The 22,579-nt window shown below is 55.6% G+C and overlaps 1 protein-coding gene across 2 annotated transcripts in view; it reads right to left on the reverse strand.

Moving 5' to 3' along the window:
* The window catches only part of CNTFR (ciliary neurotrophic factor receptor), a 38,355-nt gene extending 20,108 nt beyond the window's left edge, over positions 1–18,247 (reverse strand). The window contains exons 1-2 of one of the 2 annotated variants that reach the window (XM_080819368.1): positions 18,033–18,247; positions 9,948–10,057 (exon numbers count right to left, since the gene is read on the reverse strand). The gene's annotated coding sequence lies outside the window, so the exon portion shown is untranslated. The remainder of the gene's footprint in view (positions 1–9,947; positions 10,058–18,032) is intronic. The other variant, XM_080819369.1, reaches the window with a different exon arrangement.
* Between the last annotated feature and the right edge of the window lie 4,332 nt (positions 18,248–22,579).

A 22,579-nucleotide genomic window follows, 5' to 3' on the forward strand; every position in this document is an offset into this window, starting at 1 on the left:
GGTGACTCCCAGGGCCTCAGCTACCACTTGGCCTGGCTCCTGCTGACCCTCAGCCACTCCCCTATCTTCAACTACTCCTCAGGCCTAGAAGGTTAAGACAATGGCCAACGTCATAGTCCCAGAGCAATGGGGCCAGGAAATGAACCCAAGGACTGAATTCAGAGGGAGGGAAGGAGGAAGGAGAGGGAGAGAGAGAGGCAGGCAAGAGGCTACAGGCCTACCTGGTTCCCTACCTCAACCCCTGCAGGCAGCTCTCAGATGCTGCCCACCACCTCTGCTATCTGTCCATGCCTTTGTCCTCACAGCTGGGAAGATACACTACCTCAGTGCCAGGCCCCACTGCCTACCACAGGGGGCAGAAACCAGGGCCCGCAGAGGCAGAAAGGACCAAGGTTAGATCCAGGACCCAAGAGGGACAGGGTGGCCCTCTGCTCCCAGCTCCTTCCTGGTCCCAGTTGGGGGTGCAGGGGCAAAAATACAGCCTGGCATGAGTGTGCACACACGCACATACACACACACACTCAGGCTCCCTCAGGGGGAGGGGTGGCTTCTTCATCAAAGTCGCCTCCTTCAGCCCGATGAGTTACTGTAAGGGCCGGGCCCTGGGCCAACGGGGCTGCAGCCATGGGAGACAGGCGCTGCTGAGAGCGAGTGCTGCAGAGAGTGGGGGATGGGGTACCGAAACAGACACCGCATGGCTGGGGGCACCCAGAAAAGGCAAAGACCCAGGGAGGGGGGAGCGGAGAGGCAGAGAGAGAGAGGGAAAGCCATGAGCCAAGACCCAGGAGACAAGTAGAGACCAAGATAGGGAGAAATGGGAGAGGAGACCCGGAAAGAGAGATGGGAACCACAGAGATCCAAGGGCAGAGGAAGGGACAGATCCAGAGAGGGTCTCTGTGCCCATCCTAGAGCATCTCTCTAAGCCCACCTAGCTCCCCCAGTGCAGGGGGAGGATGGTGTTGGTGCAGCCTTCCTGGAGGCTACAGGGCTTCTCCCTGGAGACCCAGAAGTGCAGCCCCCAGGGGATAAGGGAAGACTAAAACCTTATCCTACCCCACCTCATCTCTGCCCCTGCAGATCCAGAAAGTCCCAAGCCAATTTCACTCTTCCCTTCCTTCAGAGTCCCAGCTGGGTCCACTCCCAGGTAGGGAAGCTGAGGCCAGAGGCATCCAGGCTCTACCTCCACCCTGCCCTAGCTCACCTCAGGCCACCCATCCCAGGGCAAAGAGCATCTTCCCCAAGAATTTTCCAAGTCCACACCCCATGGCTCTGGGATAGATCAGGAGGATAAATCCCATGGCCTCAGATAGGGGCCATGCAAACTGGCTGAAGCTCTCTGTAGACCCCTGCACGGGCCAGACTTGCCGCTAGCCCCAGCCCCACGATGAGGAGGCAACAGAAGGCACTCTACCAACAAGGAAGGGGGCCAGTACCTAGCAGCCCACACTCCTGTTAGGACAAGGAGCCCAGCACCTCTCCTGACACAGAACCTCACAGTGTCATCATTACACACATACACAGGTGATGCATCATCAAGAGACAAATCCTGGGCCCCCAATTTCCTGCCACTGTCCCACTGTGACACAAAGACACCATTACACAGTGAGAAAAACACCGAGTGAAAATGACACGGGTATAGTTGACAATGGCACACAGGGGTGCTAACAGTCATTACAGTGAAATGACAAATAATGACACCAACAAATGGGACAATGATACCTGTTGACACGGACACAGTCACAATGACAATAACCCCAGAATCAAAAATGCAATGAGAATGACAGTCACACAGAGCAACAACGAAGGTGCATCCTCAGTAACACAGGGATGCTGACAGTCAGACTCAGTAACACGGACAGTTACACAGAATAACACCAGCCCACAGTAATACTGGCACCACAGAGGCTGGCAATTACTAGCAGGGACGCTGGCAGACACAGTGACAGGCTCTAGCTTAGGGACCTCAATTACTCAGTTTCTAAGTCTGGCTTAAAATCTAGGGCCCAAGACTCTTCTCGACAGCCCCAGCAAGGTCCCTGGTGCCCTGTGTCCCCAACCCTCAGCCCATGACCAGCTGAAGGTGCAACCTGAAGGAGGGGGGATGTGAGTTTGGAGAGCTCCTATATATCCCTGCAGAAGGTTACACAGGCCCAACCCTCAGGAATCCCTGCCATATCCAGAGTCAGAGTGGGGGGTTCTGAGCACCACTGGCTGGGGCCCAGCTCTAACCATGTGTGAGTGCTGGTGTGCAACAGTATATTCTGACTTCAGGGCATCAGCCGGCATGGGTGTGCTGAGGGTCAGGTAGGCTCAATCTGGTCTGAAGGATGAACAGGGAGGGCCCATGTGATATGCCCCCAAACTGAAATCCAACCAAAGTCACTGGCCTGCACTACCCCCCCCCCCAGGGTCTTGGACCTGGGTGAGGTCAGGAACATTTGGATCTGTGGGAGGGCACCTAATCTATGGCAAGACCACAGCTTCTAGTATGCCTAGGTAATGGACTCCAGAATCCCTCAGTGTGAGGGAAAAGACACTTTGTCCTAGGGCCTCGCCCCCTTCCCTCTCCCCACATCAGCTGTAGAGGACCCATCCTGAGAAAAGGCAAGGACACAGGACAGGAGATAGCATGGACTAAAGGACTCAAAAACGTGGGAACTCTAGAGGCCTCAGACCTGCAGAGGAATTAGGGTGGAATAAGGGAAAGAGACACCTTCACTTGGAGGTGGAAAGAGAAAATGAGAGAGCAGGGGCAGAGACAGAGACAAGGATGTGGTGGGCAAGGAGGAGCAGCACTGGCTGAGGGAGTGCCTGGGAGAGACAGTCAGGGCTGGCTGGAAGCTTCAGGAGGGGGAGGAGAGGCTGAGACCAAGAGGCCCCCAGATCCCACCAGGCCCAGGCAGCCTGGACAGCGTGGGCGGTGGGGGCGGGGGCAGAGGCCTAAGCAGTGCAGAGGGTGTGTGTGTTGGGGGGGGGTTAATATGCTGAGGAGGGAGGCCTGGCCCCTGGCAGCTAACCTGGCAGACCCCCACTGGGGAGGGGGCGGACCTGGGTCAGGGGCCAGCTCCTGGGGCTGGGGCTGGCTGGCCACTGGGCAGGCTCCCATTCCCTGTGGTGTCTCTACCTCCTATCTCTCAGTTTCTTGTCTCTGGCTCATTCTCTCTGAATCCACATCTGGCCCTCCTCTCAGCTATTGATGCCCCACCCTGAGGGGCATAGGAGTGCCTGGGTTTAGGATTCACGCCTTATCTCCTCCTGGGCTACCACACATTCACCCACTCCAGGGTCAAGCCCCAGTGTTCAGGGGAAAGGACCCCACCCAAATGTACGCCCCTGTGTCTCCCCATAGAAGGGGGCAGGAGAAGCTCAGCACCAGTGGGAGGGGGGCCAGGAGGAAGGCAGGGGGAGCAGTCCCCCAGCTCTAGCCGCTGGCTGAGGTTGTGGAAAAGGAGGCGGCTCAGTGTGAGTGCGTTTGGGGGGGGCGGGTATCCGCACCTGCTATTGTGACCTCCACAGCCGGAGATGGGGGCCTGGGGGGGACAAGATTCCAGTGGATTTTGGCAGCAGCCCGGACTCTGAGTGCTCAAACCCCCACCTCCAGCCTCTTGCACCACGGGGACCCTGAGATCAGCATGTGCGTGCCCTTCTGCACGTGTGTGCAGGCGTGTTGTAGGGGGAGCTGGGGGCCTTCCCACGATGGGCCTGGGTGGGCCGCGGGGAGGTGCCTGGGGGAGGCAACAGTCTGAATCCCACAGTCCATGCCCCTGATGTGCAGCCCTACCTAGGGCCCCGCATGCTGCCTGGTGGCCTGGCATGGGCTTGTATACACACATATATGCAGGCCTGGGCTTAAGCAACCCTCTAGGTGCAAAAGGTCTGGGCTTTCTCCCTCAAAAGTCATCTGGATCAGCCCCCTGCCCTTCAAATGGGGAAGAGGAAGGAGCAGATAAGTGCATATCTTCCCTTTGGGCACATGGGCTCTGCACAACTTCACAGAAACTGGCGCGCAAGCACCAAATCCCCTAGCCCCAGTCCGGGGTCTCCTCTGGCTTCTAGAAGAATCGGGAGGACCCCTCTACCTAGAAAAAGGCCATGTACCAGTCAGGTTAAGTTTGCAGGGAGTGGGGACTGCTCCTCTTGGATGGAAAGACCACTGCAGCAGGTTGTTAGACATCTGGAGGAACTCCCTTTCAGTGGTAGGGGATGGGCAAAGCAATAGGGTTGAATAAGACTTCCCTTAGTTGGTGGGGTGGGGGGGGGCATCCCGCAGGAACAGGGCTCCCAGCCGATGAGGCAGGGCCAGAAGGAGGCTGCAGGCCCTCCATGAAGAGAGAAGGATGGACAGAATAGCTTTCAAGACTTGGGGGCTGGGACAAAGACCTATTTGCCCAGGATCTCTCACTACACCACCCCACCCCTGGCCCCATCACTGCTTTGGGGCTGACACACCCTCAAAGGCCTATGCTTGCAAGCTTGTGTACACACACACACACACACACACACACACACACACACACACACGGGGGGTGGGGTGGGGCGGGGGCAGCATTTCATAGGAAGCATTGGTTTCTAACAAAAAGAAGTGAAGATGGTCTTTCTGACAGAGCTCAAGTTGAGTGGAGGAACAGAAACTTCACTTGTCTTCATGTAACAGTGTCCTGTTCTCCCTGCCACCCTACCCTGCATGCACACTGCACACACTACTTCTGAGGAAGCTTCTGGTCTGCTGGGCAAAAGCAAGCCATCCTTCCTCCCCCTTCCTCCCTCCTCGCAGTGGGGAAGCCAGAGCAATCTGTTCCTGATGGGTAAACACAGGCATGAGTACGTGCACACACAGGCTCACACACACCCCAGCAATTCAGGGTCACACAGCACCCAGGGCTCACCTCTCTCTGAGATGTAGCCCACACGTGGATTCTCACTACCACCTGGCAGCACTCTCCAAAGCCCTCCCCACCTACACACACACACACACACACACACACACACACAGCCAGAGCTTCACAGACACAGGCTGGTGGCCTCTCACAGACACTGGCACTCAGAGTTCACCACCGTGACTGCACATCTTGGCCTCCCATGTGGACACCCATTGCCGCAGCTTCACACACACTGTGCACACACATGTACCGCAGTCACAGTCACACACACAGACTCTCACATGTGTTCACTCACAACAGTCATGGGCTCACATATGGATGCCATCACACACTCAGAGCAGTCTGTCTTCCACACAGATACCATCGCACCTTCAGAAACCCAGAGTCCCCCAGTCACCCTCAGCCTCTTGCACTCCCACATTCGGCAGTGGGAAATACAAAGATACATACTCACAACAGTCATTCCATGCTGGGACCTCAGATGGCCCAAACTGCACTTGGGGGGTAGAGCCTAAAGCTCAGGGTGGCTTAAGGAAAAAGGAAGGAGGAAATTTCTTGGCCCCTAAAAAGCAAGTAAATAGGATTATTTCCTAGATGGCGCCTTCCTCCCCTGACCCTGCTTTCCCAGCATTTGGGAATAAACAGACAGAGATCCAAGGCCAGATGGGGGGGGGGGGGTGTTGGTGGTGAGAAGCCCCTGGGTGAAGAGATGGTGGCACTGGTAATAGCAGGAGCCAGAAAACCCCCCAAACCAGCCCACTCCCCAGGCCCCTCCTGCCTCCCCTCAGCAACTCCTCTTCTCCAAGATGAGAATCAGCAGCAGCTCTTAGCCTACCCACCTGCTGTGTGATCCTGAACCTCTTCAAAACCTCTCTGTGCCCACAACTATCTAGAGTGCACCTACCTGCCTATCAGGCCTGGCTGCAAGAGGCAAGGTAAGGAGAAGGAGATGTGGCCCAGACCTTGACCCCCAGCCCCTGCCAAGGCCCTGTCATCACTATCAGGTGCAAAGAGAGATGGGGACAGTATTGGCCAAGCCAGTGCTCCTCTAACTAACCACTGAGGACAAGAATCCTAAAGGTCCTTGGACCCTGTAGCCCTGCACCCCCCACCCATCATAAGAAAGGACGCTGTGTCGCTGTCCAGGCAGAATGGAATCCAAGCTGTGCTGGCCAGGCCCCAACCCGGGAACAACTGGCAATGCTGTTGACATCCTTAGCACTTACAGCTCCAGGTGTAGTTGGGGCCCTGATGCCCTATCTAAAGGGAGTATGAGAGGCTCCAAGGAAGCCAGGCAGGGAAGCAAACACCAGACAGCAGGCACTACAGGACATAAGGAAACCAGGTAGGGCAATCCCATAAAGCCAGGTGATAGGGACTTAAGGAAAGCTGACAGTGCCAACAAAAGAAATCAGGCAGCAATGTCTAGGGAAACCAGGTGACATGGCCCAAAAGAACACAGGCTGTGGGGACCAAATGAAACTAGGCAGTGGGGACTTAAGTTTGCTAGGAGGTGGGGACAAATGAAGCCAGGCAAGAGGCCCACAGGATGTGAGAAAAGAAAGATATCAAGAGCTCATCCCCCTCTGTGTAGATGTCACCCCCACACCCTGGGCCTCTCTCTCGGTAGCCCCCTTCCCACCCAGGTGGTGGTCCCCTCCCCCAGGCCAATGGACACAGCCAGAGCCCCCTCCTCTCTCTGAGGCCTGGGCCGATTGCAGCCAATGGGCCCCGGCCCCATCCCTGGGACCTCAGGAAGTCCCAGTCCCTCCCACTGGCTGCAGAGGCAGGGGGCTGGGGGGGGGGGAGAAAGAAGAGAGACAGCTTGGCAGGGGGAGCGCGCCGAGCAGCCGCGGGGGGCGGGGGCCGAGAAAGGAGCGGGAAGCTTCGAGGCGGGCTGGTGGGCGGGCGTGGGCGGGCGCGGGCGGGGGCGTCTCAGCGGCGGAGGTGGGGGTGACAAGTTCTCCGGCCCCGCGGCCGCGCGGCCACTGACCTGGGTCCCCGCGCAGGCGCCCGGTCAGTGCCTCCGGCGCTCCATGGGTCCGCCCGGCAGCCCTCGGGCATCGGGCCCCCAGAGCTCGGGGCTTGGGCCCAGGAGGCCCGGACCGGCCTGGTGGGGGGCGATAGGAGCCCCCCGCAACAACAGCGAGAGTCCGGGCGGGCGGGCTAGGGGCCGGGCTGAGCTGTGGGCAAGCGAGCGAGGCGGCAAGCGGGCCGGGAGGAGGGGAGGAAGGAGCGCGCCGCGAGCGAGCTAGCGAGCGAGCGAGGCGAGCTAGCAGAGGGAGCGAGTGAGGGACGGCAGGCAGTGAGGTCATCCTTTGAATCTAATTGTCTGAGTCAGGAGGAGATGTGGCACTTGATGCTGGGGGAGGAGAGGGAGGAAGGGGCCCTCAGCTCGGAGCCGGGCCCCTCCTCAAGCCCAGGGCGGCCCGGGCCTCCCTTTCCCCCCTCCCGGCGCCCAGGGCGAAGTTGCCTCAGGCCAGCTCTGAAGGACCCCTTCCTGTCGCAGGATTGACTGACCTCTGCAGCCAGGGGGGATCAATATGCCATGAGATGTGGGACCCAGTCCCCCATCACCCCCAGAGAGTGGCCCTCTTCCCACTCTCTGGGGGTGATGGCCCAGGTCAGGTCCCTAAATTTCTGAGGTTAATGGAAAGTCCTCTACCCACCCCCAGGTCTTACTCCTACCCTTTGAGAATAAAGGGAGAACTTCAGCCAGCCTTCCAAGTTACCTTTGTGCACTTTAGGAGCATGGAGTCCCCAATTCTATTCCCCAAGTTACTTCTTGCTCTGGGAATTTGGTGGAATCTGGACATTGGACCCCAGTTCACCATCCTGCCCTGTGAGAATGATAGTGCCGAGCCACCCAGTCTTCCAGTTACTGCACTTTGGGGGGCCTGAGGACCCCCAATTGACCCCAGAGGTCTCTGTATTCTATATGCCCAACTCTTCAGGAAGGGCAAGACCCAGGTCAGATTCCAGGGCTCCTCTATGGTGGGGGTGAAGGGAGACAGGATGGGCCCTGGGCCTGTTAGGTATGCACACCCATGCACGTACGTATAAGCTCATGTGCACATGTGTAAACACACTGGGAGGAGCACCAGGCAGCTGGGGATGCTCACACCAAGGACCACACACCCCTCCCCTCACCCCATGGGGGAGGGGTGATAAATATTTAAGGGGCTTTTAGCTCAGAAGGGGTTGAAGCTGGAGGAGGGAGGGGGGGATCCACGATGCCTGATTAATGGGGTTACAGGCTTGGATCAATCCATCTGCCCGCTGCTCCCTGCTCCCTGCTCCCTCCTCTCTCCTTCTCTCTCCTCCTCCCTCTCCCTCCTCCTCCCTCTCCCTCCCTCCCCCGGCCTAATGCGCTTTATCAGGAGACGCTTTTCTGACTTGGCAGCATCGGGTGTTTTAAATAGACCCATTTAGAACAGGGGTTGGGGGAGAAGGGGGGGAGGGAGACAGAGATTGAGACAGGCTGGGAGACAGAGACGATTCAGGAGAGAGACAAGCCCTGGAAGAGAGACCCGGAGGAGAGGAGAGACAAAAGGAGATGCAGAGACACAGAGATAAGAGACTGAGGATGAGACTCCCAGGGAGGCTGATATGGGAAGTGGGTAAGGGGAAGCCAAGGGGAAGCTGGAAGGCCATGAAGCAGAAACAAAAAAAAAGAGAGATAGAGAGAGAGAGTGGGGAAAGGAGCCACCAGCAGCAGGGAGAAATCGGCAGAGAGGTTCTCTGCAAGGGCTGAGTGCTAGCCTAAGAGACAGCAGATATCTTCTATTTCCAAAAACAGTTTTTCATCCACTTTGTTAAATTAAAAAGCTGTTTTGAAAGTGGTGCTGGAGGTGCTGCAGAGGGAGGGTGGACAGAACTGCCAAGTCTTGCCTCCCAGCCTCCTCTTGTGGGGGGGGGGGCACAGAAGCTGTCTAACCCTTAACCCCCAGGGGTGTTCTCTACCTCCCCAGCTCTCTGTGATCCTCTGGGATCCCCAGAGATACGGGTCAGGGCATCAGAGCTACAGTTCTTTGGGAGGAAGACCTTCCTGCTGTCTGGCCTCAGTCCCTCCTGCTGCAGGGAGCCCAGCCTCTTGCCTGACCACTACTAGCCTTCTCTTCTCCAGCACCCTTCCAAGTAGATAAGGTGTTCGCAATTGTGGGGGAGGACTGTTTGCCCTCACAGCCAGAGCTCACTTTACTAACAAGCCTTGGAACTCCTCCCAGTTGTGCCCCCTATAAATATTTATTATCTGTTGCTGCGTAAATCAGAACTTCTATCAAATACCCTACCCTATGTCCTTGGGTCCTCTGGGAACAGTGAGATTGCAAGCTTAACTCTCTGTAGCCCCTCTGGAGCCTCCCTTCCTCCTCTTCAGAACCCCAGCTCCATTTTAAGTCTCTTTTATGGCCATGTGTCAGGCTGGGATACCCCACCCCACCCAACAAAACCCCAGTCCTCGTTCTGAAGGGTCAGTCAGGCCCCCATTCCTGGGCCGGGAAAATGGCCAGTCTGTTTGGGAGCTGAGATGAAAAGCCGGCTGGCCTTTGTGGGCCTCTGGCGGGTTTTGGACAATAGGCCCTTCCGTTCCGCTCCAGCGCCTCGATTCCTTGGACGCCCCCCACCCAGGGCTGCCAATCGGGGGCCTTGGCTGGCCTTAATGAAAGGCAGGGGGAGTCAAGCCCAGCCCCAAGGCTGGCCCCAGAAGATTTTGGAATTTCTGACCCCCATCCCATCTATTGCAAGCCCAACTACTCCCCCATTCACGCCAGACAGATGCTTTGGGGGCAGAAAGGGAACCAGACAATGAGACAGAACATACTCCCACATCCAGGATTCAGCCCTCTCAGTGCAGACCTGGCTTTGCCCTTGCCTGTGTAACTGCAGGTAAGTCCCTTCCCCTTTATGGACCCATCAGAGGGGCATGAAAAGCCTCAGGTGGAGGAACAGAGGAAGAGAAGGAAGGGATCTCAAGCCCTCCTTCACTCACATCCCCAAGCCTGTAGCTCCACTGCACCAGCCTGATGCCCAGAGACGGACCTGCCTCATTAGGTCCCCAGCACATACCTCTTCACCACTGGCTGCAAACTGAGCACATCAATGTCCTCCTCCTCCAGACCAACTGTTTCCAGGACTTCCAAAACCAAAAGGGCAGGATGATGTGACAAGGCTGGATTCTAGGAGGGCAAAGGGCACAAATCAGAGGTCACAGAGGAGCCACAGGCCTAAGTCCAACAAAGAACTCATTCCATACAACCTCACTGAGAGAAAGGGAGACTGAGGCAGGCAGCTGATAAGTGTCTCCAAGAGGGAAAGTTGGAAATAGTCCAGACTCCCTCAAGCACCCTTTGCTGACTTCAGGTTCAAAGCCACAGGGAGAATAGGAAGGCCAGAGTGGCCTAACACCATATATGCATACATACTCATACACCCCCAGACAATCCGAAGTCCCCACACAACCAATTCACAGGCACAAGTACCTGAACGTCACACACTTTCTCACGTGGCCACTGGCAGGGCAAAAACACCCACCATTATACTCTCCTCTTCCTCTGCTTTGTCAGCAGGATGATTTATTGAGCATCTGTTATGTACCAGGAACTGTGTCAAACACTTCATATGCATTATCTCATTTAATCCTCATGACCTCTCCATGAAGTGGGGTCTATAATTATTCTCCATTTGACAGTTAAAAAAACTGAGATTCAGGGAGGTTAAGTAATTTGCCTAAGACCACATAGATGATTAGTTCCAGAGCACAGATTTGAGTCTGAGCCTAGCTCCGAAGCCTGTGTGCTATACCAATTTACCTCTGCAGTTCTCTCTTGCCTGCACAGTGCCTTTCCCAGTAATAACTGTAACAGCTAACACTTGTTCAGGATTTGTAATGAGTCAGATATCATGGTAAGTACTTAACATACATTTTGTACAGAATCATCAAAGCACCTTTGGAGGTAATCCTGTTTCCATTTTACAGACGAGGAAACTGAGGCTCAGAGAACAAAAGCACCTTGTCCAAAGTCATACAACTGATAGTTGATAAAGGAGCTAGTATTGTACCCAGGGTTGTCTTGAAAGCCACTATTGCTTCTATGGGCTCCAGTCACTTAACAGAGCCCTCACTTTCTACAAGACCCCAAGACATCCTCAGGGTCCAACTTCCTCTCTTCCCCTCAAAAAAACAGATCCCAGATGTGTCTGACAAAGGCATGATCAGGTACCTAAACACCCAAGAGAAAGGGCCTCCACATCATCTGATTTGGCACAAAGATGCAACTAGAGAGAGATGGCCACAAACTAAAATAAGGTGTCAGAGACAGGCTGGCTGGTGGTGATAGATATAGACACACCAAGAAATAGGTCCCAAGACAGGGAGACAGAGAAGACATTAGAGACACAGACACTCATCAGGCCGAAAAATAGTTGGGAAAGGAGACAATAGAGGGACAGGAGGGTACAGGCTGACATGAAGAAACACAGATACACACCAACATAAACAGACACAGACACACATAAAGAGCCCTCCAGGGGTGCCTGGCTGGCTCAGTCTGTACAGCACATGTCTCTTGATCTTGGGGTTGTGAGTTCAAGCCCCGTGTTGGGTATAGAAATCACTTAAAAACAAAAAAAGTCCTCTAGCCTTCACAAGAAAAGAATTGTGTAAGCAAACAAGGCTCAGACTGCGCCTGGCTCGTGTATGTGTGTGTGTGTGTGTGTGTGTGTGTGTGTGTGCGCACGTGTTGGGGGGGCATGCAGAGTCTGTATCGCTACGCACATTACACCAGCTGCTTCCAGCAATTTCATCTGATTAATAATAAATGCCCCATAATTACAGCTGCTCCCCCAGCCCTTCTTCCTGTTTTTTGTCAGATGCCGCCAGGCCAGCCCCTGTGGGCCCCCATGGCCCTCTCGTCCTCACCTACTGCCTTCTAGGAGGCTGAGGGGACACAGGCTGATAGAGGAGGCCTGGCTCCCAATCTGAGAGGGAATACCCATCTCTCTATTTTGGATTAATGCCCTCTGCTCCAAGCAAAAGATCATCTCCCTCAGGTCTCATTTAGCTCTCTCCCCTACCCTGGGTATAACCTGAGACCCCTAACATGGCCTAGGAGCCCAAGTCTGGGAAGCAGAGAAATGAGCTTTGAACTCCCCTTGCCCACTCTTTATCACTCGTTGGTTGAAAAAAGTCTTCATTCACAAACTTTCCCCAGCCTTGGAACCCCACAGACTCAAAGGAGGAAGGGACTAGTTCAGCAGCCCCTACCCCATCATTCCAACCCAGGCAGCCCCAGAATCTCTGCCTACTTATGCACCCTCATATTTTGGACACTTGGTGGCTCCACCTCCATTCCTGAGCCCACCAGGTCTACCTCCTTCCAGGCCTCCCACCCTAGCTCTCCAAGGCAGCTCTATCAGAATCAGCTGCGGGTTTGTGCTGATCTGTTTCTAATCGCTGGGGCCTGGTTCACGCTTGCCCCCCCCTCCCCAATATTGATTCCATTATTTGGAGAGTCATTGACGTCAGGGACCTGGATGAGTGCCAAAACCGCCTTCTCTCCGGGCCTGGGCCAGGGCCCAGCCCCCCCATCCCGCGATTTCACAGAGGGGCCCAGAAAGGTCAGCTTACAAGCCAAGGTCACACGGCATCTGCCCTCAGAGGCTGGGATCTTCTTACCTTTTTTTGGGACCACTGTGCGACATCCATCTTCTGGGAAGAGGAGATACACAGAGGCCTCAGGGTCAGATGTGAGGTCAGGGGGGCCTATGAAAGGGGGTGTGCAGGAACTCCACTGGGACTCAGGCTGTGGGGAATGGCTCCAGGAGGTAGGGTTGGGGGCAGTGGCTCAGAAAAGGCTACTTGGAGAAGGTTTTTGTTTTGGGTTTTTTTTGTTTTTGTTTTTGTTTTTGTTTTTTTTTTTTTGCCACATACTTATTTTGGAACATCCCGAAGCTGGACTTGAAATGGTTACTACTGACTACTTAATTTTTATGTCTGATATCAGACGTATCTTCAAACTTTCCAAGAAGGAAATTTTCTGCGGCGTAAGATAATAGATTACTCTACGTGTTGCCACAATTTGAAGAACTGACACCACTAATTTTATAAATCTTTGTTCCAAATAAAACAGAGACTCTGTCTCTTGTGTATCTCCTGCCCATGCTGCCTCAGTTTCCCCATACTCTCTAGTGTCTCCCAGCGTCTATCTTATCATGCTGCAGCTACTGCTATACCAGCCCACACCAGCAACTCCTAGGCTCTGGCTGGATAGGGTATTTTTAGGATCAGAACCCCATGTTCTCAGACAAACATTAATAACTAATACAATTTGTGGTGTCCACAGCAGCTAAACCTCAGAGCCTAGCCTCAGTGGCTCAGAGGTGGGGTCCATTGCCTTGGCTAGAGTCCAAGAAACCCTGACTTAGAGAGACCAAGGGACACACTCAATCACATGAGGAGAAAGGGCTTTCCCACCTTCTGAAAAATCCTGAAGCTGGGAGAGGACAGAAGTAACCTCCAAGCCCTGCCACAGAATCAGGGTCATCACCCTGTCCCAGTCTCCCTTAGTCCTGACCTTTTCAAGGAAGAAGCTGCCTATCCTCCACACTCCTTCCCTGACTGCAGGCAAGTCCTTCCTTAGTATAGACTGCAAATCATTCAGCGTTTCTTTGAGCCAAATAGGGGTAATACAACAGAGTGTGTTGGATCTCAAGTCACAAACTCCAGAGAATCCCCTCTCCCCGTGGTTTGTCCCACTCAAGGATTCATTCCTCAACATTTTAAAAAAGATTTTACTTATTTGAGATAGAGAGCACAAGCAGGAGGGGGGTTGGGGGGAAGGTGGGGGGAGGGGGAAGAGGGGAGAGGGGGAAGGGCAGAAGGAGAGGGAGAAGCAGGACCCTGGGATCGTGACCTGAGCTGAAGGCAGATGCTTAACCAACTAAGCTACCCAGGCGTCCCCCCCCCGCCTTGCTTTTTTTTAAAAAAACATTTTATTTATTTATCATTCCTCAACATTTATTGAGCACCTAATCCCTGTCAGGTACTGTGCTGGGAGTTGAGAATATAGTCCTGCCCACATGCAGCACTCAGTCAGATGGGAGAGGAAAAGAGGCATTTTTTACTCCACATGGTCTTCCTACTGGGGACAAGGTCTGTGCTGGGGCAGTGTACACCAGTGAGCAAAGCAGACCCAGTCCGCCGTCCCACATTGCTCGCAGGCAATTACTATGTAACCCTGAGGCGTTCTGTGAGGAGAAAGTATAGGTATTGCCTGGTGGGGCATACTGACCCTCCCAGGTCTGGAAAAACTCCGACAGGATTGAGGGCTCCTCAGTACCTTCCTAAAGTCTGACCAGAAGTCACCATCATAGTCTGGCTTCCATTCCTTTCACTGCAGCTGTAGTCTCAGCTTCTAGGACTTGGTTCTGCAAGCAGCAGGGTCTAATTCTGCCTCACATCTGCCCCAGCTCCCTCTTCCACCCCTTGGCCCCCAGAGCTCCTGGCTGTGGTGACCCCCCCCCCAGCATGGCTCTGGGCTTTGGGGGCTCTCTCTGCCCTCTAGAGACCGAGATAAAGGAGGGTAATGACCTCAGCACTCTCAGCCCACAGGGACCTCTTGCTTCCCCACCCTCTCCGCACAGGAAGCTGGAGCCTGGGTGGATGTGGTCATCGAGGGCCACAGTTTACACAGCTGAGGTCTCCCCAATTCCCTTCACCCCATGGTGGGTCTGGAGGAGGGGTCAGCTCTCTTCTCAGCCTCCTAGCTCTCTGGGACCCCCCCTCCCACCAAACCAGGCACACATGGTCCCCCCCCCAACCCATCTGCATTTCAAAGAAAATCTGCTCCATATGTTTTGATTCATTTACACTTCAACTCACCATGGGGGGGCAGAGAGCAGGACGCCTTGCCTCCAAGCCCCCCACCCTTATAGGGGGGCTGGGGAGCATGTGTCCCCTCCAGGGACAGGGAGTTGATACAGCCCAGCCATCTGAGCCTAGGGCCAGATTCCTACTGCCCTCGAGGTGCCCATGGGGTGACTGTGTACTTCAGTAAGCCCTAACTTGCTGGCCTCCATAACAGGGAGGGCGTGTAAGCCCAGCAGCATCTCTAAGGCAGGTGGAGTCCTAAGATAGGTTACAACCTAGCCCAACTTTCCCCCACAGGGTTACTGTTCTCTGCTCTAGGGAGAAGAGAACACTGGTCACACCACAGAGATGGGATAAGAGCACAACAGACATTCCAGGAGACATTGAGACATCATGAGACACAATATAATACTCTGCCCTTACCCCTCCTCTCCAGCCAGGGCAGAGGAGGGAAGGGTGGGTTTCAGTCCAGTCTCCTCCTTCAGCTACCTTCTCACCACAGATCTGGCTACCATCTTCCTTCCAATCAGGGATCCCACGCTCTGGAATGTTCAAAGGAGCCAGAGGTTACCCTCTTACCAAGTCAACCTTCATACTCCTTCCATACTAAGGATGACTGGAGTGGAAAAAATGTCTTGGGAGGACATGAGTCTTCCCCCACACCCACACGTGATTCTCTTACCACAAAAGGGGTACCCAAAACTTTAAGGGGGATGTGATGTACATGGCACATGGGAGACTCAAAGAGTATATTTCACTCCTGTACCAAAAAGCCACTCAGACCTTCCTGCCAATATAGTCTAGTCTCCATGTGGAAAGAAAGACAGAAATGTTCAACCCTAACTGGGTCAGGGTGTCCCCACCACCCTTTCCATCAGCCCACAGCCCACATGTATCCCCTCTCCTCCCCACCTCTGGAGGGGACAGGTCTTGTCACAATCTCTGCTCCTTACCCAACTACCCTCATAAACACCATAAACCAAAGAAAATATGGGTGTATCTGACTATGAGTTCCAAGTTTCACTGGGAGTGTAAACACCACAACCCTAGTTTGGGTTTGAACGTGAGCCCCAGGATGGAGCCATTACTAGGTGTGATTCCAAGTGTGAACCCCAGGGCCCTCATGGGGAATATAAAAGTCTTAAAATGGAAGCATAAGTCTGAGTGTGAGCACTAGAGCTTTAGTGTGAGTCTAAACCCCAGGATGGAAGTGAGTTTAACGTAATCACCAGGAATATAAGTCTGAGTGTGACCACCGGGTCTCTAAGTGAGCCCAGGATGGGAGTGATCATCTTGCTAGTGTGAATCTGAGAGTGAGCTCTAAGATGGAAACATGAGTTCATGAACTCCAGTGTCCTATGTGAGTCCTTGAGTTCAAATGTGAGCCCCAGGTTCCCCTGGGAGTCTGAGTGTGAGCCCTTAGTCTTAAAGTGACTCTGAGTATGAGCCCCAGCATGTAAGTGTGAATCTGAAACGAGGACCAAGTACGAACTTTAGAACCCTGTGAGATTCTGAGCATGGGCTCTAGGTCTCAATGTAAATCTATGAGCCTCAGGACAGAAATGTGAATCTAAGGGTAAGCCTGGAGTCCCAGTGTGAGTCAGACTGTAAACCCTAGGACTGGAATGTAGAACTGGATATAAGCCCCCAAATTTAAGTATGAATGTGAGTGTGAGTCCCATTGTTCTGAGAATTCTAAGTGTGAGTCCATATGCATTTACATGTCCCAGTGTGAATCTGGGTATGAATTCTGAAGCTCCAAGAAGCCTTGAATTTGAATTTTAAACTCCTAGTCTTTGTATAAGGTCAGGATCTGCTGGCGTTATTAGCCCTGATGGAATGTGAACCTTAGCTCCATGTCACCAATCCTGACCGGAACCCCAAGAACCAATTCAGAGGATTTGTGTGGGTTTTGACAGTGGAGACAGAGAGGCATAGTTTATTGAGAAACATAGGCCCCTCCACTCCTCAAGCCCTGGCTAGCCCTGCAGCCATAGGAATATCCAATTGTTCCAGTCCCATTCCCACACATGCAATGATACACCATCACACCCAGAGTTAGACACACAAAAATACAGTTTCAGACCCCCTGGACATACAGCAATTGTAAAGGCACAAACACACCCAGCATTTCAAAGTCCCACCTCCGTGATTACAGCCACATGAACACTCCCAGTGACACAGACACAAATATACCAAGTGTTATAAGCAAAACAACTAGAGTTACAGACACACTCCCCCAGTGGCATGCAGACATACACCTAGTTTTGCAGACAAGCTGCCAGCCACAAAGACACAGACGCTTCTCAAAAAGAGAGACTAGACGGAAAGGGAAAGAAAATCCTGAATTTTCAACAAGGCGTGAAATAGTCCTGCCCGCCTGAAGCTACTGAAGGGGGGAGGGGACGAAGGGAGCGAGCGAGTTTGAGAGCTAGACGCAGGAGGAGAGGCTCCGGAGAGGAGAGGAACCGAGGAGCAGAGCTGTCCGTCTGGTGACCTCCCCGCGGCCCAGCCCCCACGTATGGGGAGATACACTCCTAGGAGCAACACAGGGACACCCAAGCCGTCTCACACAGAGCCGCACCGGGGGAAACACACACGGGCAGGCTCACAAAGAGATGGGGATACCCCACAAGCGGACTCACACAAACACACAACACAGGAGGTCTTACAAAGAGACCCTGAAGGAAACCCACCACATGGAGGTACGCACAGGCGGACTCACGAGGAAACCACAGGCAGGATCACACCGGCACACACACACACACACACACACACACACTCACACAAGCGCGCGCGCGCGCGCGCGGATTCACACGGACACACAGACGCTGGCAAACGCGCAGCCGTCCGTTCACACCCCTGGGCGCTTTGAAGTCTAGATTTGTGCGGGAGAAGGAAGCCGTCTCCGGGCGCGCGGGGGTCACTACGACCCCCCAGTTCCGGAATTTTCCCAGACCCCGCGCGCGCTGCTGAGAGGTGAGAGAGAATAGGGACGCTAGGACAATCCGCCCCGGCCACCTCCCCCCAGCCGATTGTCCGCCCCCACCATCACCACGCCCAACCCCCCGACGCGCCCGGACGCGGGGGGCGGCTTCTCACGCGCCCCCGCCCCCGAGTTTGCGGGCAAAGTTTCCCTTGAACTTTCCCGTTTCCTTCTCCCCCCGGGTCGCGGGCCCACGCGTGTCCTCCCCCTCTTCCCGCGCGCACGAGGGCCGCGGGTCTGTCGGTCAGCCGGGGGGTCTGAGGGTCCGGCCGCGCGCGGTCCGCCGCGGGTTACTCACCGCGCCCTCGGGCCACCGGGACTCCGCGCCTCGCCCTTCGACCACCCCGGGCAGGGAGCGAGGCACGGAGCGCGGAGCTAGCACTGCTGCCGAATCCCGCTGCTGAGCCCCGCGCCGCGCCGGCTGGAGCCGCCGCCTCCGCCGCCGCCGCCGCCGCCGCCGCCCGCTCTGCACCGGCTCCTCGGCGCTCGGCGGCTTTAACCCCCCCATCCTCCTCCCTCCCTCGCGCGCTCCCTCCCTCCTTCCCTCGCCCATGTGACCGCGGGCGCCCACTCGGCCGCGCGCGCCCTCGCTCCCCTCCCCCTCCCGCCTTGTCTCCCCGCGCCTCCGCGGCCGCGCGCCACGACCCCCTCCCGGCCACTGCCCCCGCGCGCCCCCGCCTTGGCACGCTCCCGCGCCTGGCACGCGCGGACACACTCACTCTGCTCAGGCCTGTGAGCCCCCACTCCCACTCGACTCGCGCTCGCACGCACCCTCCCCCCGCTGGCACAGTCGCCCGCACTGGCACGCGTGGCCCGCTCACATTCGCCCTTTCCTGGGAACGCCCTCCAGACGGCTGTGGCCCCTGTGCTTCTCGCGCAGGGCCGACCGCGGGTCTCAAAACGCGCGTGCACACGTACCCGCACCCACTCTGCTGGATCCCCTAGGGACGCTGGGCGCGCGCCCCCCCCTCCTCCCAGGTCGCTCATTCACGCTCCCTCTCTCACTCAGCCTTGGCCAGGTCTCTACTGCTGAACGCTCCCGCTTGTTCAGGCCCTGAGTGCCTCGTACCGACACCCTGGCACACCCTGGGCCCATTCTGAGGGTCCTGCCGCCGGCATCTCTGTGAGAGGAGCACAGCCAGAGCCCCCCAGGCCCCAATTTGGGTACTGGAGGCCAGCAGTCTCTGCCCCTCCCCTATTCCTGCTGCTCCCAGCAAAGACTATCCTCACAGTCACAAACACACACTCCCCGTGCGGAGGGAAGGGGGCTTTACACCCCCCTGACCAGGATGGACCACGCTGGGAGCCCAGGCCCTCATCTTCCTCCAAGTCTCCGGTGACCACAACCACCTTGGCCTTCTTCGCCCCACGGGACCCATGGCCTGGGGAGAAACCTCCGCTGGGATAAACGGGGTAGGGAGGGTGCCCCCTCTATGCCTGGATGGGCAGTTCCAGAATGCTGGGCACCCGCGAGTTTGGCGCTGGAGGTTCACCCCTCGAGTTTTCCTTTCGTAGCCTGGGCCTCTAAGCGTCCAGTGTGCTCACTTCACTTGCCTCCAGGCCTCCCGTCCGGCTACAGCATGCGGGATTAAGGTTAGACAACCCGACCAATTTCTGAAGCCAAGCGAGAGCGGAACAGAAAGGTTGAATGCCAGAAGCGGAGAACGAGTGACCCACCCCCGTCTCCACCCCATGGATTTTTCACCTGACCTCTGACCCATAATCCCTGCGCCTTGCCCCTCCTGGGAGCTGGCCCAGGGCTGGGGGCGGGGAGAGGGGAAGGAACTATCTCGCAGTTTCCTCACGCCCTTCCCCAGTAGGCTACCCAGAGCGCCCGGGCCCCTTCCCAAGAAGTGCCTCAGGGATTCTGGTTGCAAAGGAAAAACCTTCTTCGCGCCACTGCCGGGGCTTTTCACTTTCACTTCCGTGGCTTCAAAAATCCCCTCGGTGCAACCGGTAGGGGTCAGCCGGGGCTGAGGCTCAGAGAGGGCTGGCTGGCGCTTAAAGACACACAGAGAAATAATGGCGCTCAGCTGAGACCCCGTCCATCTCCATTCACAGTAAGCGTCCCCTGTTTGGTCTCTCGGGCCCGCAGCCTCCAGAGTCCCGAGCCACGGACGAGGACGAGATAGTGGGCACCGGGAAAGAGCGGGGGCTGTGCGACGAAAATGGGAGAGAGAACGAGGGCCCAGCGCGAACTAGGCCTGGATGAGGTTGGGTGCTCAAGAGGCCCGCTCCCCTCGAGGGGCCGAAGGGCGTCGAGATCGGTGGGTCATTGGTGGGCTGACTTGACCTCCAGAACCTCCAGTGTCCCGGACACTGCCTCCTTCTTGAGAGCAGTGGGGAGTTCGCCCCGGACAACATCCCTTCTCCACCGGGGGACTCGGGGGGCTGCAGTCAGCAGTGCCGAAGTCCGCGGGTCCCGGGGCAGGGTCTGCGTGGGGCAACCGGGATCCGGGATCCGGACATGTAGGTATGTCAGGATTAGCGAGGACAAGAGGCGCACGTCGGACCGGATCCCGGCATCCGTTGATCCTCAGCAACTTCCAGGCGCAGCACCCATCGGCCGCTCTCGCTTCCTCGGTGCCGCAGCGACACCTGGCGGGGAGTTATAGAGGCGCGTAACCCCTAAATCTGCAGATCTGTCTCAGAGGCAGCGCCCACCTACGGAACAACCTGTGGGTGCGGCCCCTTCCCTTCCGCCGCCCTCCGAACAGATTCTGCCACCACCCGGGCTGGGGCAACAGATTACTCGTGCGTTTCCGCTCCTGCCGCCTTCAATGCCCTATCTGCCCAGGAGCTTATGAGCTTCCTAAGCCTCTGTTGTTGAACCCTCCCATATCCCGGAGCCGTGGGGGCACAGGCAGGCCTCCTAGGTGCGGCTTAAAAGCCCTTGCAGGATTTGGTCGTGTCTCCTCTCAAGCTTTTTAAAATTTATTTATTTATTTATTTATTTATTTATTTTTAAGATTTAATTTTTTTTAAGTAATCTCTACACCCAAGGTGGGGTTGGAACTCACAACCCTGAGATCAAGAGTCACATGATCTAGGGACTGAGCCAGCCAGGTGTCCCTCCTCTCAAGCTTTATTAGGCACCCCTCTTCCCAGCCGCCCTAGCTCTGCACCAGCCCTCTTCTCCGTCATGGTGCACTTATCCTTAAACTAAACCCCACTTCACTGATACCCTCCCCCCAGCCCCATCCCATCTTCATCCTTCTTCAACATCTGCCTCTCCCTTGAGCGGCAGCAGGAAATAACTCCCTTAGTTCAGAGCTCTCCTGCGGGCAACTAGTGTAGTTCCCAGATTTGATAACCCTGGAAGGCCTTGGGAAATTGAGAGAAGTTCTCCTTGACCTTGAATTCTTGGAGTTTTACACCTGCCATGAAAGGTGGCTCTATGGCAGGATTTTTGGCTCCACCTTACTCCACCATGGCACGTGACCTAACCTGGGACCACCTTGTGCCCCTCGCTCTGGGAATCAACTTGGACATCCCAGGACTGGGTAGCAAGGACCCTTGCCCCCCATTCCTATTGATGTGTCCTCAGGGAAGGAGAGCTTCTACCCCACCTCCTGTAGTCTACCTTTTCTAGTGCTCCTTTGGGAAATGATGCTCTTCTAACCAGCCATACCACCAGAAAGTTCCACTGTGGTCACGTATCTGGCTACCCAAAGGTACAAATACAAAGAGGCTCTCTGTCTTGCCTTCAAATGCCAAACACACCATCATGTAAAGTCACATACTCAGTCTCAAAGAGTCAAATGTTTATACCCAACCTTACTATGGTCCACTGGGCATCAGGGTCTTCTGCTTGCAACTGGCAGCTAGAGGTCCTAGAAGGGCAGGACTCACCAAATCACACACTTGTACACCATCCCCACACACAGATCTAGCCACACACACAGCCATGCACTCACTCACACCTCATGTCACAGAGGCACACACGCATAGGCACACACTGTCAATCACACAAAGTCCCACACTGGGGTTTAGCAGTAGGGGCGGGCTCTGGGAGGCAGTTACGTAAAAGCCCTCATAGCTCCCCCCTCTCACTCCCCCTCACCGCGCCCCCCCCTCCCCTGCTTCCTCTCGCAGTGCCAGCGCCCGGGGCGGCTTGGCCGGGGACCGGGAACAGCTCGGCCTCGCGGAGGCTCCAGGCGCCGAGAAACCCGATCCTAACACAGCCCCAGGCCGAGCCAGGGAGGGGGGCCCCTTGAGCACCCCCCACACACACACACTCAGGGTCCAGCCTGGCTCCCAAGGGAGGACTCACCCCTATTCTGGAACAGCACCTAGGGCTCACTTACCACACTCCCATGCTGCAGAGCCCCTTCTGGAATTCTGTTATTTGGACCACTGCCTAAGTGTGCCCTGACCCTTCCAACCTTGGCACCAGAAAAGGGCAAAGATTCCCTAAAGGTAGAGACTAGGAGAGAGCTGCAACTCTAATGGGGAAACCTAAGTATTCAGCCCGAATTGCCCTCAGTTCTCTGGAGTTACCTACACTTCCCTCCTCACTGGGGCCCTCTAAACCACTCTGATAGAAACAGCGCTTTCAGTCCTGCTCCGGGTCCCCCTCAGATTTGCTGCCTACTGATTCCATCGTATTCTAGAAGAATTCTAAATTATTTGGGTAGACCAAAGCCTCCCCTCCTTTTCTTTGATATCCTTCCTTCCTCCTTAGTTGGAAGTTCTAACGCCAGTCTAACCCCAGTTCCTCCTGTTTTGCTAAGAAGGAAGTTTGGAAGGCAACCTGAGACATTGAGAATGAAATCCCTGAAAGGAGGAAGGATTAAGGTTCAGGAAGCCCCTGAAAGTCCGGAGTCTAAGAGGAGGGAAGAAAAT

The sequence above is a fragment of the Martes martes genome, assembly GCF_963455335.1.
Source record: "Martes martes genome assembly, chromosome: 12".
Taxonomy (NCBI): Eukaryota; Metazoa; Chordata; class Mammalia; order Carnivora; family Mustelidae; genus Martes; species Martes martes.